At 42.0% G+C, this 18,496-nt stretch overlaps 1 protein-coding gene and 1 pseudogene across 1 annotated transcript in view; one reads left to right on the top strand and one right to left on the bottom strand.

Annotated features, from left to right (window-relative positions):
• The window catches only part of LOC135704351 (27 kDa glycoprotein-like), a 51,235-nt gene that overhangs the window by 14,895 nt on the left and 17,844 nt on the right, over positions 1-18,496 (top strand). The gene's annotated exons all lie outside the window — the stretch shown is intronic.
• LOC135704332 (large ribosomal subunit protein eL20-like) lies at positions 2,451-3,038 on the bottom strand (annotated as a pseudogene).

The following is an 18,496-nucleotide window of genomic DNA, read 5'->3' as shown; positions in this document are numbered from 1 at the left end:
TTTTAAAGTCCTGTGATCAAAACTCGCGGAAATGGAGTCGAAAGAACAGCTCGTGCGTGATAAAATCTTGCGCATTCATCACGAGAACAAGGATCTCTCGCATCGTTCCATCGCTAAAACGTTGGGAATCGCGAATTCCACGGTGTCGCGAGTGATTAAGCGGTTCGAGGAACGGTTGACCACCGATCGGAAGCCCAGAAGGGAAGGAAAAAGTATTCCGTACAATACCAAAAATCACAACCGCGTAGTTGGGGCCTTCAACCGAAATCCGAACGCCTCCGTTAGGGATGTGGCTAAGAAGCTGCACCTAAGCCGAAGTTTTGTCCAGAAGGCCAAAACTAAGGCTGGGCTTCGAACGTTCAAGGTACAAAAGGCCCCTAATCGCGACGAGAAGCAGAACAAGTCCGCCAAAACCCGTGCCAGGAAGTTCTACCTCAACATGCTGACGAAAGTTGAATGCTGCATCATGGACGACGAAACATATGTGAAGGCCGACTTCAAACAGATCCCCGGCAACCTGTTTTTCACGGCCAAGGATAAGTTCAGCGTTCCGGAGCATGTCCGCACTCAGAAGATGTCCAAATTTGCGAAGAAATTCCTGGTTTGGCAAGCCATCTGCACGTGCGGGAAGCGGAGTGCACCTTTCGTGACCCAGGACACGATGAACGGACAGGTGTACATAAAAGAGTGCCTCCAGAAGCGGCTGCTTCCTCTCCTGAAGGCCCACAACGTCCCAACAATCTTCTGACCGGATTTGGCCTCATGCCACTACTCCAAGGACGTGCTGAAGTGGTATGCGGACAATAAGGTCAATTTCGTGCCGAAAATGTTCAACCCTCCCAACACTCCGGAGCTCCGCCCCATCGAGAAGTACTGGGCGATTATGAAGCAGCACCTTCTTAAACGACCTAAGGTAGTGAAGACAGTCGAGGAACTGAAGAAAGTATGGGTTTACATGCAAAAAACGGTTGATTCACAGGTTGTGCAGAATCTTATGGCCGGGGTTAAGGCCAAGGTGCGGGCATTTGCGTATGGACTGTAAATAAAATACGAGTAAAATGGTAAAATGAAGTTTAATAGTTATTTCTCAATCCCTGAAAATTTGATGGCAATCGGATGAAAACTCGAATTTTGCGAATCAATTTTGTGTGTGGCAATTTCATCATGGACACCCTTTATGATTGGACTTGCCACACAATTATACCAATGCAAAAATGGTAGAGGCATCGAAAGCTCTCAATTAATAACTGTGAAAGTGCATCTAGAACTCTAAGTTGAGAGCACGCAATAAGCTAATATGCGATATGCAATAAGCTTGAAATGCGAAGAAGAAGAAGAAGAAGAAGAAGAAGAAAAAGGGTTGCTTCGTCTCACTTTGCTACAAACATATTTTTCTGAGGTATAGAATACAAATGCCTGTAACATACAAGAAGAAGTTGAAAAATGTGTTTCACCCATAAAACCTGTCAATTTCACTTTCAGAGCGTCACAATCAGCGCAACCACTTCGTGTAACTTACAAGTACTAATTATCATTACAACATCTAATAAATTCATAATTCAAAGAAAAAATTTATAGCAAGTGAGTGGAAGCAACCCTGCTGGGAAGAAAAAAAAACAGGTCATATACTTTTGTCTTGTACTGTTTAAGCATATCGTTGGAAATCATATTTATATATTAAATTATTATTCTATTTTCACAACTGTTTAGTTTCTGTCGAATTTTTGGAGAATAATCCTGAGGACCCTCTCGAGGACATCCCTGAGGACATCATTGAGTACTGTCCTGAGGACAACTCAGACGGTATCTCTGAAGATAGACCCAGCTATAGCTATGAGCTCATCGATAAGGACCCTGCTAAGGACATGGCTGCAGACAACGATGCTCTTGCCCAAGGTAATAATAAAATAAATATATTTGGAAATAAATTGTTCCTGATGCATGTGGGCGTCTAAAGTGGAATACCTGTGTACAGAAGAGAGAATAATTAGTTAAAAATGGAAAGTTTTCTATTCTCGCAACTTGTTAGTTTCTATCGAATTTTTGGACAGTAATCCTGAGGATAATCCTCTGGACGAAGACATCCTAGAGTACAGCCCTGAGGACAAATATGACGATATCTCTGAAGACAGACCCAGACCCAGACTCGTGCCCGTAGAGAACTACCAGTCTTATACACTTAGTACGGGGCGAAGTTTACCAGCTGTGAGCTTTCATTCGTGAGTAATCGACGTCTAAAGCCATTGTTTACAAAAGCAATTCGGCCTTTTTGAAATGTTCACACCGCATTACAAATTTAATGCGGCATGAAATCGCCAATTCAAACTCATCCATCTTCACAAAATAGTTGTTCTCAAGGGAAGCATTGAACCAACTTCCTCCAACCAGTAGGATCCACTTTTTATCCCACTCACGGATTTTCTTTCTCAATGAATCACGAAGAATGTTCGCATGGTTTCTTACGGATCTTCATCATTTTTACTCCCTAAAAAGAGTAGAATTAACAGTACATGAACGGCGGCTCCTGGTTTACTGATAGTAAGTATCCGGTCGGCGGAAAGAGAACAGCTTCCTATAGCACTTGTGGTGGTATCTTTGCACCAGTGGGAAGCGGATCTTCGAGTCGTGGAACTGCTTGATGTGAGCACGACGGGTCTTGGAGGCCTCAACCGATTCGACCTTGATGATCTGTTGGGAAAACATTCGCATCGGTGATTCTTTCCGGGTCAATACTACCAAAAAGCAACTCACCTGAATGGAGTGGGCACGGGCACGGTGGCGCGAAGCCATATCGCTATAGCACTGCGTGACAGCACCGCCAACGGTCAGATCACGATACTCGCGGTTCATGTTGTGGGTACCGGAACGGGAATCGTAGCGCAGCCAGATGCCGAAGTTCTTCACGCACAGCGGAGTTTTCTCCAGGATACGCTTGACCGAGGAAATCTCACGGGTGGCCTTCTTGAACTTACGCAGCTGCCGCAGGAGTACCAGAAACGGGACTTGGCCACGATCTGGTCCGGTGCGAAGATGTGCATCAATTCCGCCATGTATCACGCACAGACTGTCGTTTGCTTATTGGATTTTACAGGATTTTACCATAGGAGTACAGAGCTATAGCTGGTATACAGTCACCGTCAACGCCAATAAACAACGACGATCGCAGGTTCGCAGGGGGATCTGTCATTTTCAGCGATGTGGAAGTCATGGTTGCCAGTAAACATTGTATGTTTCCGCTTGACGTTTTGACAGCTCATTCGACACAGAAACACCCTGAAACACCCAAAAACACACAAGAAACACAATCAGCACAGTCACAAGGTGGCAGAGTGACTTACCCCCTGGCTTCCGCTTTTCCAAATCCGAATTGCCGGGCCTTACGCTTGACCCCCGCCATCAGATTTTGTACAGCCACCTTGTCCACCTTCTTCGCCGCAGAAAGCCAGTTTGCCTTCCCTAATAAAAATAACCATAAACGAACGATAACCCAAATCATTGAACTATTCCACAAATGGTTTGGAAGATACCCAGAACACGTCGTTAAGCAAATTAACCATACAATTTTTATTAGGGTTGAACTGCTGCTCGCCCTTAGCAGTTTTTTTGGTCTTCTTTAGGTTCCGCTTGACAATAGCCCAGTATTTCTCAATTGGGCGGAGCTCTGGCGTGTTGGGAGGGTTCTTGTCCTTGGGAACCACCTGCACGTTGTTGGCGGCGTACCACTCCATGGCCTTTTTACCGTAATGGCAAGATGCCAAATCCGGCCAAAACAGTACGGAACAACCGTGTTTATTCAGGAAAGGCAGCAGACGTTTATTCAAACACTCTTTCACGTAAATTTCTTGGTTGACAGTCCCGGAAGCTATGAAAATGCTGCTTTTCAAGCCACAGGTACAGATGGCTTGCCAAACCAGATATTTCTTTGCGAACTTTGACAGTTTCATGTGCTTGAAAACATCTGCTACCTTTCCCCTTCCTTTTGCCGTATAAAACTCCTGTCCCGGAAGCTGCTTGTAGTCGGCTTTGACGTAGGTTTCGTCGTCCATTACCACGCAGTCAAACTTCGTCAGCATCGTCGTGTACAGCCTCCGAGATCGCGCTTTGGCCGTCGTATTTTGTTTATCATCGCGATTTGGAGTCACTACCTTCTTGTAAGTCGATAGTCCGGCTCGTTTTTTGGCTCGATGCACGGTTGTAGACGATACACCCAGCTTATTTGCGGCATCTCGGAGAGACAGGCTAGGGTTTCGCTTGAAACTACCGGCAACTCTCTTTGTCGTCTCAGCGGCTTCCGGTTTTCGATTTCCCCCCGATCCAGACTTCCTGGCTGTCGACAAACGTTCCCCAAACACTTTAATTACATTTGTAACGGTTGATTTGGCAACTTTTAGCAATTTTGCCAACTTTGCGTGCGAGTAGCTCGGATTTTCGCGATGCGCGAGCAAAATTTTGATACGCTGCTCTTCTTGCTTGGACGGCATTTTGACAGCTGAAGAGTGAATTCCAAAATCAAAATAGGAGCAACATTCTACACACACACACCTTCAAAATGAGGGGTGTTCAGGTTTTTTAAATGCAAAATTGAAAGAAATACGTCAAGTTGATATTGACCAAATTTTGACCGTATCACCCTTTACAAGGTTGAAAAAAGGTTAAGGGGATTAATATAGTAATGTACATAAACAGCAAGAAGCTGCAAATCGAGGATCTAGGTATTTGGCTACTCCTGAAAGTGTACCAATGTTTACTCACCACTGGTGAGTCACCAGCCAGTGCCAATGGAAAATTCACATCGAAACAATTTTCCGAATGAGTAATTTCCCGGTCGGTCTGTTCGATAATTTTTAATCTATATTCTATATAAATCGTGGCTTTGGCTGTCCCTCCCGGGTATTTTTGTCCTACCTGTTCCACTCACTGGATTTGCCATACCGTTTTTGGAAGCATCTAAACCACCGACAAACAGAAATGCCACTTAATTCTGACTTATGCCCAAAAATCTTAAACGGCCGATTTAAATGTGCATTGATCCGAACTGTTAAAACCATAAGATTTTTTATCTAGATAAAAATAATTTGTCCAGAATAGATCAGACACGAACCAATTCATAACTTGTGCATGCGTGTTTCATGGTTTAGCTAAATATTTCCCGCGAATACGGAGCCAGATGTTAGTAGTGTGCTTTGGTCAGAAATTTTATTGTTTTTGCTATGGTCATTCATGTCGGTTTGTCGGTGTCTAAACTGCCCATAAATGAAAATATGACTAGGGTACCGAATACCAAATTCTGAGTAATGAGATATTTGAATGTTTTGAAATCTCGAAAATATCGTGTATAAAGCTATACTAAATGATGAATTTGATTAAAAAAATGAATCTCAGACAATTCTACATTTATATGGTCTAATATGGCCTATTAGACATTATCATTTTACAATCCGCTCTCCTGTGATTTAAATTTTATACAATAGAGGTTATAGGTATAGATAATTTATTTATTTATTGTTTAGTAAATCATCTGACAATTATGTTCAATCTTCTTACTCTAATCACAAATTGAGGCGTTGACATACCAAAATTGAACGTGGATTCAACCGATGCAAACAAACGAGCCATTGCAGATATAGGCTGGTTATAACCATACAGAGTACGATGAATTCCCGGCTGCATCAGAGACCGCTGACGTAATATCCTACCTGAAGCACGGAAGTAAAGGAGCGATACAAGATACGAGCAATCGATGTCACCGTTAAGTAATTCAATGACAAACGTAGCTTGTTGTAATTTTCGTCTTCGATCAAGCATTTCAAGACCAATCAGACGGTATCTAGCGAGATACGCTGGAAGGTTAGACGGATCACGCCATGGTAGATTGCTGACAGCAAGCCGTATGAACCTTTTTTGAACTCGCTCGATTCTTAGGTTCGATGTAACGTCGTTTGGAGCCCATACGAGTAAAGTGTTTTCTAGAATCGGTCTCACGATGGAACAATATAGCGATGTGGTATTCATAAATTATCGGGTCTTTGGAACGATGAAAGGTCATCACGTGGCATTTTGCGATGCTGATGACAAGTTTATTCGAGCGACACCAGAGAACAAACATGTTGAGCAACATTTGTAGGTGAAGACAATCCTCGTTGCAGCGTACCACATATATCTTTAGATCATCAGCATATATGAGCTTGCATCTATTGAGGAATTTACGTTACGGTTGACCTACAGATGGAAATGATGTGAAAATGATAATGACGTTTTGCTACCTGTCAAATCGTATGGAATATTTTTTAAGTAGATCATCACTTTTGTGGTTTTGGATGTCAAACCTAGGTGTCGCATGTACTGGTGCAGTTTCACGTCAATTCATCAATAGCCAAGTGAAGATGCAACGTCATTGAAAAATATGACAAATAGTAACGGCCCCAAATTGCTTCCTTGTGGGACGCCGGACGTGCTAGCAAATGGCGATAAAACACAAGATCCGTGCTTAATATGCAGCACCTTGCCAGTCAGATACGATGAATTCCAACCGAGTGCTCATTCATTCTTCAACATGAGGATAATTTTGTTCAATAACAGTGTTGCAAACAACTGGGTTCTTTATCTTGTGAAGCTAATTATACATCTTCTGAGAAGGCTAAATCGTTTGGTAGAATTTTTTTTCGATCTCAGACTTTTATCTTGATTTACAAATCGAGAATTAAAGTAAAATATATAATTGCTTTGAATTTTTTGTGACTCATATTGAACTAATTGACTGTCCCAACACTGATGGAAACAATTTAAGCTTGGATCTATTTTTAATTACGAATATGCAAATACCTCAATGAAGAGACGAACCTGCTAACGGATAAAAAATTCTCAATAATAAAGCAAAAGAAGAAGAAGATTTACCTCAATACCCATAAAGAACCAATTATACAAAGTTTCATGAATCGGAGAGGGTTCCGTGGCATAGAAATGCTCAAATAAGATTATTCCATGGAGACGCACGGTTATTTATCGGCATCGAAAGTTCCATAGGGGCTGTACACACATTCCATATGGACAGTTTCTCAAAGGATTTAGATCCCTTCGCCGGCGTGGACATTAATAAAAACATGTATGGGCCGTGCACATTTTCCAATCTCTTTCCATGTGGACAACATTATACCTCGAAAGCTTACGCTTCTGTCTAAAGTCAGCTAACTCCAGGTGAACAACACGCATATTGAATATTGCATCACCATGAAAATCTAAGCTTCACCCACCGTATTCACATTATCTTTGCAATATTCAATATAAGTGTTGCAATAATTTTTTCAAGTGATTCCGTACTAATGATGGGTAGTGTATGCCAATCGTTTTTTTTTCTTTCTTTAGGTCGCCAAAAAGCAAGGACAGACGGAACCATTCCTCCCAGTACAAGGAACACGACATTTCATTTATCTCGTTGCTCAGAACTGTCGGTCTAAACTATAGTCGCTATATTCATAGTCTGGCGGATAGAATTTCGATCTATCAAAAAGCGGAACCAATTAAATATATTTTAGACCAACAATTGAAAAGGTACTATCAACTTTTATAAACAAAACGTTTTATTTTTTTTTATTTTTTTTATCTAGTTCGTTTATTTGGAAGGCTCAATCGCGTTAGCTTTACGGAGCCGATAATTCATTGTTCACTGTGTGTAACAAAATTCACTTAATTCTATGTCTAGTAGGAGTTGGGCCGATTACTCGCGGCTTACTCGAGGTTAGAAGGGTACATTTTCGAAGGATAGGATCAGGGGAGGAGCTTGGGGTAGGGTTTCGTTGTCTCATCAGAGCGTTGTCGCCAGTATGAACGGTAGTGCTGTTCTAGCTTCGTCCGGAGTTCGACCGGCTATGGTGGGTGACCAGTGGGCGACGATGAGACTCATCGAGACGGGGGGACAAGACAAACAAAAACTAATAAAGAGAGACAAAAGACAAAAGGAATTAAATTCTTATACTAGACATTTGAAGAAAAACATAAACGGACTGCATATAGCAGAGATCACGGGTTGCCTACACGTCTCTGATAGGAACATAGGGTTGTCTTCCTTGGGCCTCGAGGGTATTCAAAAGTCGCTCTCTGGCGGCGTCATTATCCGTACATTGCCAAACTGCGTGTTCGATGTCATCGTAACCGTTTCCACACCGACAGATGTTGCTGTCCACGAGGTTTATTCTATTGAGATGAGCATCTAGCGAGTAGTGGTTGGACATAAGTCTACTCATCACGCGAATGAAGTCACGACTTAAGCCCAAGCCTTTAAACCACGCTCTCGAAGAAACATTAGGAATAATTGAATGTAACCACCGTCCAAGATTTCCAGTGTCCCAATCGGTTTGCCAACTCGAAAAGGTACTCTGACGCACTAAATGGTAAAATTCATCGTGTGAAATTTGCCTGTCATACAATTCGCCTTCCTGCGCGCCCACCTTTGCGAGAGAGTCCGCCTTCTCATTGCCTGGGATTGAGCAATGTGAGGGGACCCATACAAAGGTAATCATATATGATCTTTCGACCAGCACACACATCTGCTCCCTTACCTTTGAAAGGAAATAAGATGAGTGCCTACCTTGTTTCATCGACCGAATAGCCTCAATCGAACTGAGACTATCCGAGAAGATGAAGTAATGGTCTGTGGGCATATTGGAAATCATCCCCAATGCGAAGTTGATTGCTGCCAGCTCAGCAACAAAAACGGAACAAGGTTCCTGAAGTTTGCGGAAGGCGCTAGAGTTTTCATTGAAGACACCGAAGCCAGTGGATCCATTGAGACGGGACCCGTCTGTAAAATATCTTTTCATGCAATTGACTTGTTGGTACTTTTCAGTAAAAATACGTGGGATAATAATAGGTCGAAGTTGATCGGGAATCCCATGAGTTACTTGTTTCATGGTCAGATCATATTCAATTGAGGAACTGCGATTGGTGAAGTGAACACGGTCTGGAGTATAACAAGGAAGACACATATCTGATGATATGTAGTGGTGGTAGATTCTCATAAATCGAGATTGTGTGTTCAACCCAAGAATTTCTTCAAAATTAGCAATTATAAGTGTGTTCGTCACTCCGCATTTGATTAGTATTCTGAGAGAGAGCTCCCAGAAACGGTTCTGGAGGGGTGTTACTCCTGCCAGAACCTCGAGACTCATGTTATGCGTTGAGTGCATACAGCCTAGAGCAATACGCAGACAACGATATTGAATTCGTTCCAATTTTATTAGGTGACTTTTTCTTGCCGAGAGAAAGCAGAAAGAGCCGTACTCTAGAACAGAGAGAATAGTTGTTTTATAAAGCGTTATGAGGTCTCCCGGATGAGCACCCCACCATGTGCCGCAAATTGAACGGAGAAAGTTGATCCTCTGCTGACATTTTTGCTTCAAATACGTAATATGGGCATTCCAAGTGCACTTTGAATCAAACCAGACCCCAAGGTACTTGAAAGACAATGATTGAGTAATGTTTCTGCCCAAAAGATTAAGATGCATTTGGGCTGGGTACCGCTTTCGAGTAAACACTACCAGTTCAGTTTTCTGCGGCGAGAATTCGATCCCTAGATTCATAGCCCAAGAAGACAAGTTATCTAAGGAATTTTGCAATGGTCCTTGCAAGTCCACGGCATGTGGACCTCTTACGGAAACCACACCGTCATCTGCAAGTTGTCTTAGCGTGCATTGTTCTGCCAAACAGTTGTCGATATCTTTGACATAAAAGTTATAAAGAAGAGGGCTGAGACATGAGCCTTGGGGCAGGCCCATGTAGCTAATTCTGGAAGTTGTCAGTTGTCCAAGGGAAAAGTTCATTTGCTTTTCTGACAACAAATTGTACAAGAAATTATTTAAAACTCCAGAAAGTCCACATCTGTGCAGATTGTCTGACAGAATTTCAATGGAAACTGAATCAAAAGCCCCCTTAATGTCCAAGAATACTGAAGCCAATTGCTCCTTGTGTGCAAAGGCCAGTTGAATATCTGTGGAAAGCAGCGCTAGACAATCGTTTGTTCCTTTGCTCTTGCGGAACCCAAACTGTGTATTTGATAGCAAGTTATTTGATTCGACCCAGTGATCGAGTCTCCGAAGGATCATTTTCTCCAACAATTTCCTAATGCACGAAAGCATAGCAATCGGACGGTATGAGTTATGGTCAGACGCTGATTTGCCAGGTTTTTTAATGGCTATTACTTTGACCTGTCTCCATTCAGGCGGTACAATGTTGTTTTCTAGCAAGGAATTGAATAAATCTAGCAAGCGTCTTTTAGCGATATCTGGGAGATTTTTCAGAAGATTGAATTTAATCATATCGCTTCCCGGTGAGGAGTTGTTCGATGAAAGAAGAGCCATAGAGAAATCCAGCATTGAGAATGGTCTATCCAGAGAGCCGCCGCTAGGAGACGCTTCTCGAAGAATATTTTGTGCTGGAACTGAGTCCGGACAGACCTTTTTAGCGAAATCGAATATCCATCGGTTGGAGTATTCTTCACTCTCATTGAAAGATGAGCGGTTACGCATGTTGCGAGCCACCCTCCACAAGGTGTTCATTGAGGTTTCTCGTGAGAGTCCCTCGACGAAATTGCGCCAATAACCGCGTTTTTTTGCTTTGATTAATTGTTTCAGCTTTGTCTCAAGCTTTGAATATTCCTCGAAGTATGTGGAGGTTTTGTGTCTACGAAAAGCTTTGAAAGCATCAGATTTTTCTACATACAATTTTGTGCATTCTTCGTCCCAACCAGGTGTGGCTGGTCTCCTTTTAAAGGGTGCACTTGGAACTTTTCTTTTTTGTGCTTCCAGTGAGCTTTTGTAAATCAAATCGGCTAGGAATCGATATTCTTCCAATGGTGGAAGCGCATCTATTGATTCGACACCGATTGTCACCGCCGTTGCATATTTCTGCCAGTCGATGTTCCTTGTAAGATCAAACGGAACCCGAGATGGTTCTGCAGAGTGAGGGCCACACTTTATTGAAATGATGATTGGCAAATGATCGCTACCATGGGGATCATTGAGAACCTTCCACTGACAATCCAATGATAGCGATCTTGAACACAAAGATAGGTCGAGTCGGCTTTCTCGAGCCGGAGGTTTTGCTATACGTGTCGCTTCACCAGTGTTCAAAATAGTCAAATTGAAATCGTCACATAAATCGTAAAAAATAGCCGCTCTATTGTCGTCATATAGATCGCCCCACCCAGTACCATGGGAGTTCATATCACCCAGAATTAATACTGGGGATGGAAGAATCGAAACTAGATTCCAGAGTTGACTACGGCTAATGGAGGTTCTTGGTGGAACGTATACTGAAGCTATGCAAAGATCTTTGTTCTTCACATTTATTTGGCAAGCAACGATTTCGACGCCGGATAGAGCAGGAAGGGAAATTTTGTAGAAAGGGTAGCACTTTTTGATCCCTAAAAGTACTCCTCCATAAGAATCGTCTCTATCCAGGCGTATAATGTTAAAATCGTGGAAGTTGAGTTCTTTATCGGAAGAAAGCCATGTTTCACAGAGAGCAAATATATCACAATCAGAATTGTGAAGTAAAAATTTGAACGAGTCTAGTTTAGGCACTAGACTACGGCAGTTCCACTGTAGCACAGTGATCATATCTTCAACCTCGTTCGACGAATTATCCATCGAAAGATATGATTGATGCAAGGAGGGGCCATGAAACAGTCAATTGCTTAAGATATGATTCTAACGTTGGAAGCAAGGCAGAAACTAAGCTTCTTAGAGGGTCTTGTATGTTGAACATGTTTAATATGAATTCCACAATGTCCGAAAAAGCTAGCAAACCTCGTTCGGACTTGGATTTCTTTTGAGAAGTTTGAGGAGCAGCTTTTTTATTTTTTTTATCTTTGTTGGGCAATGGCGGAAAATTCTTGCTGCATCCAGGGATTGGATCAGCAGGAGCCTTCGGTTTTGTTTTTTCATCCCCATTACCCTGGGAATTTGGCAATCGTCTGGAGGTGACTTTAGTTTTCTTACGGCGCACTTTCGGGGAGGGGCATTTTCTTTTTGAGGAACCGTCTATTTTTGAAGGTGCGTGTACCACCGTAGAATCACCTTCATCGGATGAGTCAGAGTCCGATTCTTCAACTGACAAAACCGAAAATTGGTTTGCATCTTGGACGGCTGATGCAGCCTTCAACATTTGAGCATATGTCTGCTTGGAGCGTCCAGAGATTGAACGCTGCACTTTATCGGAGTGCTGTTTGTACATCGGGCACTGCTGCAAGGGGTGAGGATTCTCGCCACAGTAAGCGCATTTTACTGATTCTTTGTGGCAAGAATCCTCTTTGTGGTTTTCACCACATTTGCCACAACGAGTTTTGTTGCCGCAATGGCTGGCCGAGTGTCCCAGCCTTTTGCAGTTGGTACAATTATATACCCTCTGTACAAACAGTCGCACCGGAAAAAAAGCACCATCAATTTTAACAAAGTTTGGGAGAACTGAACCTGCGAAAGTCACCCGGAACGAGTCTGAATGTTTATAAACTTTTTTACCGTCTAGCAAAGATGCTGAATGCAGTTGCCTTACATCCAGTATCTTCACTAGCGCGGTAGCGAATGTCGAGTTTTTAAAAGTTCCCGAGGCATGTTTCAAGTCCTCGACAGTCAGACTCGCGTCGGAGACCACGCCTTCTATCTCCACATCTCGAGAAGGGATGTAGATGTTGTACTCAACACTAAACAACTCGTGATCAGCAATTTTATTTGCCACATCATAAGTCGGTGCTTCTACACGCAGTTTGTTGAATCTTTCTTTGTGTACCAAGATTCCCGGATACTTACGCAGCAAATCTCTCGTTATGTCGAGAGTTTTCAAAGGTTTATTTTTGGGCCGAAAAAAGACAACCCATGGTCCTTTCGAAGACGGTTCATAGTATCTGGTTCGCGTAACGTAGGCATCGGAAGATGCCATAAGTGTTGCGCAAAAGCGGTGCGCAACCACTTAAGAAGGAAAAAAAAATAAAACCTTCACTAATTAATTAATTTTAATTACTAGTAATTAAATTTTTTGCCCGACGTACGAACAAATCAAAAAGAAAAAAAAAATCGAAAAAAAAAAAAAAAAAAAAAAAACTTATATCTACTTGCAAAAAGTTGTCTCACTATGACCCATACTCCCCTACCAGGGGTGAGAGACAGAGTCACGCGCCACGAGGCAAAACTAAACTACAATAGGGAGGCAATGGACTTGCAAAATGTATTGTCTAATACTTATGCCGGTTGTAAACAACCTATCAGCCGTTGCAGCTAGATGGTCCGTTTGCTGCTGCTGGTGGTGATGATTGGTGTTGGTGGGTCGGCACGATGATGAAAAAATGGCTTGACGACCGGATGGATTACCGGGGTGGATTAAAGCTGGATGGCAACTCCAAGGGGCTCGGCCCATGGAATTCCACTTCCTCTGTTGCACACTGGTCACTTGGGGCACCCAATGGGGGGGTGAAAAAACCGCTCGGGCGGAAAAAACACCGAAAAAAACTAGATGCCGCGCGACTGAGACCGGGACGTTGTTAACCGACTGAGTGTTCAACTAGGAATGAAACAAAACGTTGATTATTCTTTCTTCGCTAATCGAACACAAATTACCAGCATCATCGGATAAGGGAAACTTTCCCCAACCCAAAGATGGTGTTAGTTTGCGTAGACGAGCCTTGAGTCACGAGAAAAGGGTTTCCTAAGTTTTGTTCGCAATAGCTGATGTGCTCTTTTCTGTTGTCGGTTCGATTGGTTCCGCTATTTCCGCTTTTTGACGGTTCAATTGGTTCCCGAGATTCTATCCGCCAGACTATGTCTAAACCCGTTGGAAACGCGCTGGTTTTGAATCGAAACAATGTCACACCAAATCCATATGCGGTAAAATACAATACCTATGTCCCAAACAGGAGCAACACTGATGGCATCTTTTGAGCTTTGGAATCGAGGCACATGTTTCGGAACAAGGTTTTCCGTCACCACTAAGAACAACAACGGAAGCCACTATGAAAACAAGAATAATCCTTATTCTCAATGCGATGGAACGAGCTTGCTTTGTCTACTCTACGCCGTCTACCTAAATGGTGTTCTCTGGCCGGATACCGTCGCTGGTGTGGCGATGAAGTCTTAATCAAAGAAGGGGTTGGTCGATTAGTCTATTGTTTACCTTATCCGCCGGTTGGTGGCGAGCGACGCGGCGTTTTCGGTTGTTTTGTTTTCATTTTGAGCAACCGATCGTTGGCATGCGAGATTGAAATGCCTTTGGTGGGTGGGTGGCTGGCGTTGTTGGGTGGGTGGCTGCGCATGTGCGAATGCTACCCCGTGGACATATTCTAGTACTGCACTATCGGGTGTCTTGACATTTCGGTAAACGAATGGCTTTGTTCGTTGCTATCAACCGATACAGCTCTAGTAGGATAGTAGCCCTGTTGCATCGAAGGTGGTTGGATGTCATATGAGAGGTATGCTGCGTGGGTTTTTACGATTATGAAGTTATAAATTTTCGAAATTTGTTCGACTATTTTCCGGACAGTCCACTAGAAATAGAAAGGCATGTTGGAAGCGTTGGAAAGGACCCATGCGTGCCATAAATTAATAACTAGGGTAGATGTACCGTTATACCATTCATATTTTCTATTATGGAATTATGAGAGCTCCATATGCCGTAATAGGAACACACTATAATAGTCACATCATGACTTTGATGGGTACATCTACCCTATATAGCACAAAACATTATCTCAATCTGCTTCACACTTCAGTAGGTCCAGGTTAAATAGCGAAGAAATAAACAATTTGTAGATATTATCTCGTATATTAGCTCTCAGAATTTCATGGATGCATAATTCTAGAGAGAGCTGGAAATAGGGCGTAACAACTTTTGCAAACAATGGCTTCTTTCCATGGTTTCTAGGAATTCAAGGCAATCGCAAACCGACATAATTATTGGGCAGGTTGGGAGGTCTTCCCCCTTGCCATTGGTGATTTGCGTGGGCGAGCCTTGACTTTCTAGAAATCATCGAGAGAAGTAATTGTTTGCAAAAGCTATTACGCCCTAATTCCAGCTCTATTTACAGTTGTTAGCTAGGAGCAATGATCCAAGTTTGTGCTGTAATTCGGTCAATTTAACTCACGCCTAATTTTTCGAAATGGCGTATTAGATATTTTTCAATAAACCGTATCCACGTTGACGTTTGCGAAAAAATGTAGGAAACTGGATTGCCTTTTCAGAAAATATACACATTTGAAAAAATCAAAAATTATCGTCAAAAAGTTTAAAATAGATTAGAAACTTCAACAACAGAAAAAGAACGTTTTAAAGGTTTTTGAACTTATGTTTATGTGAAGCTTATCAAAACGGCTAACTTTTCTTAAATGGGCACAATGGACACTTCAAAGTTGGCCAAAATCGTAGAACATAAACTTGTAGTAAAAATTTTGAACAAATTCCAACAGTGGACCAGAAATCGAACCCAGTCACCTCCAGCATGGTCTTGCTTTATAGCTGCGTCTTTACCGACTAAGCCACCAAAAATATTCAAATAGGGTAGAGCGCTACTTCGTCGTAATCGCCCATTTCCGTTCTATCGATCAGAAAAGATCAAAAATATAAATGGTTTCACCGTGCACAAATCAATAATAGGTTTGTTCCAATGCGTTAGTTCATTAGCTACAACATAAATCCTATTAGAGCGCATTGTATGAATATTTACGCTCATTGTTCTCAAAACAAAAGAAGCGATTCTAGCGAATCCTCTTTTTCAACGTTTATCCGTAGGACGAAGAAATGGTGTTTCAATGCGTTTGGACGGAATTGAAACTCGTAGAACGAATTTAGAATCAAGAAGCAGTATTAGATTTTTAACAATATCTCAATAATGTGTGACTCTTTATCATATCCAACGATACATATGGAAAGGTGAATAAATTTAAAAGTCATCTTTGATATAAATATTCCATTTGTTGTTCAAACTAGTTCAGAAAAGAGAGGTAAAGCGCAGGTTGTGCTTAGTAGGACGGAAATAAGATCGAAAACCCTAGTTGAGGTTTTTTGATTTTGGTATTTTTTTTTATTTAGTGTTTATTTTTTCTTTAAAGGCCATCCAGTTTCCTACAATTTTGTCTCAGACATTATTTCGATTGGATGTGTCGTTTTTGAGCTGTGATTTATTGAACAATATTGAATACGTTATTCTGAAAAATTAGGAGTGAGGAAAAGTTAGGAGGAGTGACCGAATTCCGGCACAAACTTGGATCAGTGCCCCCATTGAATTATGCCAAGTTTCATGTAATTCGGAGAGCAAAAAAATAAATCTATTCGTCAGTTGATGTGAAATTTATACCATAGTGTAAATGTAAAAAAAAAACTGTACGTAAAAAATTATGCAATGTTTAAATTCAAACCACAAATTTTGAATAATCATTCAATGTAACTCGATTCAAATTGCCTTTACAATGATTGACATTTTCTTCATTTTTTCTGTACATTAATTCAACTGAAAAGTGTAGGTTGTCATATTTAACCGTTTTTTTTTAATTATATTTTTGCCACTAATATTTATTGGTTATTTGTAGGTTTTCCAAAACATAACTCCATAATCTACTTTTATAAGTTTCTTCTCTCGCTTGGTTTTCTGCCATGTGTGAGCATTTGGTGGATAGTTAAAATAGTTTAAGAGCAAGCAGAGTTGGCCTACTAGAGCAGTTAGAAATCGAATCTCATGCTCGGTTATGTCTTAATTTTGTATTAGAGGATAGTTTGGAGACGAACCAGCGTTCGGCTGAAAGCCTCTTTAATAAATATAACTAACTAACTATTAGAGAATACTTTTTGCTAGATTGAATATTACGATGTTTCTCGAAACATGTTATGTGACCAATTATTTGTTTTATATTGCTTCGAAACTTGCGCTTTTTCAGTTGCATAAAAGTATGTGATCGATCGTGAAGATCAAATTCGGATACCCTCAGGCTAGCTGAAACTCCTCAAACTCACTGGAGGTTTTAGAACACTCATGTCCTGCGAGTTTAGCCAGCCCTCTCCTTGGGTGAGTGGCGGCAGGAATATGGAAAAAGTAAACATCCTCGAGAGAGAGGGATAGTGAACTTTAGCGAGAGGATGATTTGACGTGAGGGGCGCTCTGGATGACTTTTTTGTTCGACGCAAGAATCTCAGAGTTCACCCAGAGTGATAGAAAACATGAACATGAATGGCAGCAAACCTCACTCTCATTTTATCCCCCTTCGCTCACAAGCTCTGAAGCTCAGCGGAATTATTTGGCAGTAGGCATTCTTCTCCTCAGAAAAATGCTACACTACACTACACTACACTACACTACACTACACTACACTACACTACACTACACTACACTACACTACACTACACTACACTACACTACACTACACTACACTACACTACACTACACTACACTACACTACACTACACTACACTACACTACACTACACTACACTACACTACACTACACTACACTACACTACACTACACTACACTACACTACACTACACTACACTACACTACACTCACTGCACTTCACTGCTTTACTGGTATCGCAATGTTTTTTCTTCTATAGCCCTCGTGGGTTTTCTTCGTCACAATCACAAATCACCCACTGTGAATATCACGGATGAAACTCACGGTTTCAATCGATCCCGTGATCGACTTATTGTCACCTTTGGCTAACACCGAGATTAGGTTCGGACTTCGAAAGAACACTCGAGTTTACTGCACTGAGGGGGTTCGCTGTATTTGCCCGGTGTTCGATACGAGAAATGAAGAAACTCGCGGACACTCGCGGGAAACTCGCGACTCCGCCGACACGGCAATCTTGTGGGCACCAAGAGAAGGCAAACGTACCGAGTCTTTCTGGTCTTTCGAGCCGGAACATGGTCCTTCGAGCCGGATACTGGACCAAAGTGCTAGTGCCAAAGTGACGCTGAGAAAAGCCATTTTGCGGCTGGCCTGTGACCAGTAAATGCAACAATAGTTCACCGGTAATAGTGAGCAAACAAAGAAGCCAAACGGAAAATTGAACGCTGTAAAACGGTTGTGAAAGCGCCAAGAACGCACCAGTGAATTTGTTCGCCTTGGGCGATTGTGTACTGATTGTGAACAATCGCGGAAAATTGAAAGTTTCGATTGTGGCATTTGAAAATTCTCCGAATTATCTGGAGAGCGATTTTTCTTTTTTTTTATCTAGTTCGTTTATTTGGAAGGCTCAATCGCGTTAGCTTTACGGAGCCGATAATTCATTGTTCACTGTGTGTAACAAGATTCACTTAATTCTATGTCTAGTAGGAGTTGGGCCGATTACTCGCGGCTTACTCGAGGTTAGAAGGGTACATTTTCGAAGGATAGGATCAGGGGAGGAGCTTGGGGTAGGGTTTCGTTGTCTCATCAGAGCGTTGTCGCCAGTATGAACGATAGTGCTGTTCTAGCTTCGTCCGGAGTTCGACCGGCTATGGTGGGTGACCAGTGGGCGACGATG

Source organism: Ochlerotatus camptorhynchus, unplaced genomic scaffold (genome assembly GCF_037179485.1).
Source record: "Ochlerotatus camptorhynchus isolate MF236.1 unplaced genomic scaffold, CSIRO-AGI_Acam_v1.1 ptg000234l, whole genome shotgun sequence".
Taxonomy (NCBI): Eukaryota; Metazoa; Arthropoda; class Insecta; order Diptera; family Culicidae; genus Ochlerotatus; species Ochlerotatus camptorhynchus.
This window is presented reverse-complemented; position numbering and strand designations above follow the sequence as displayed.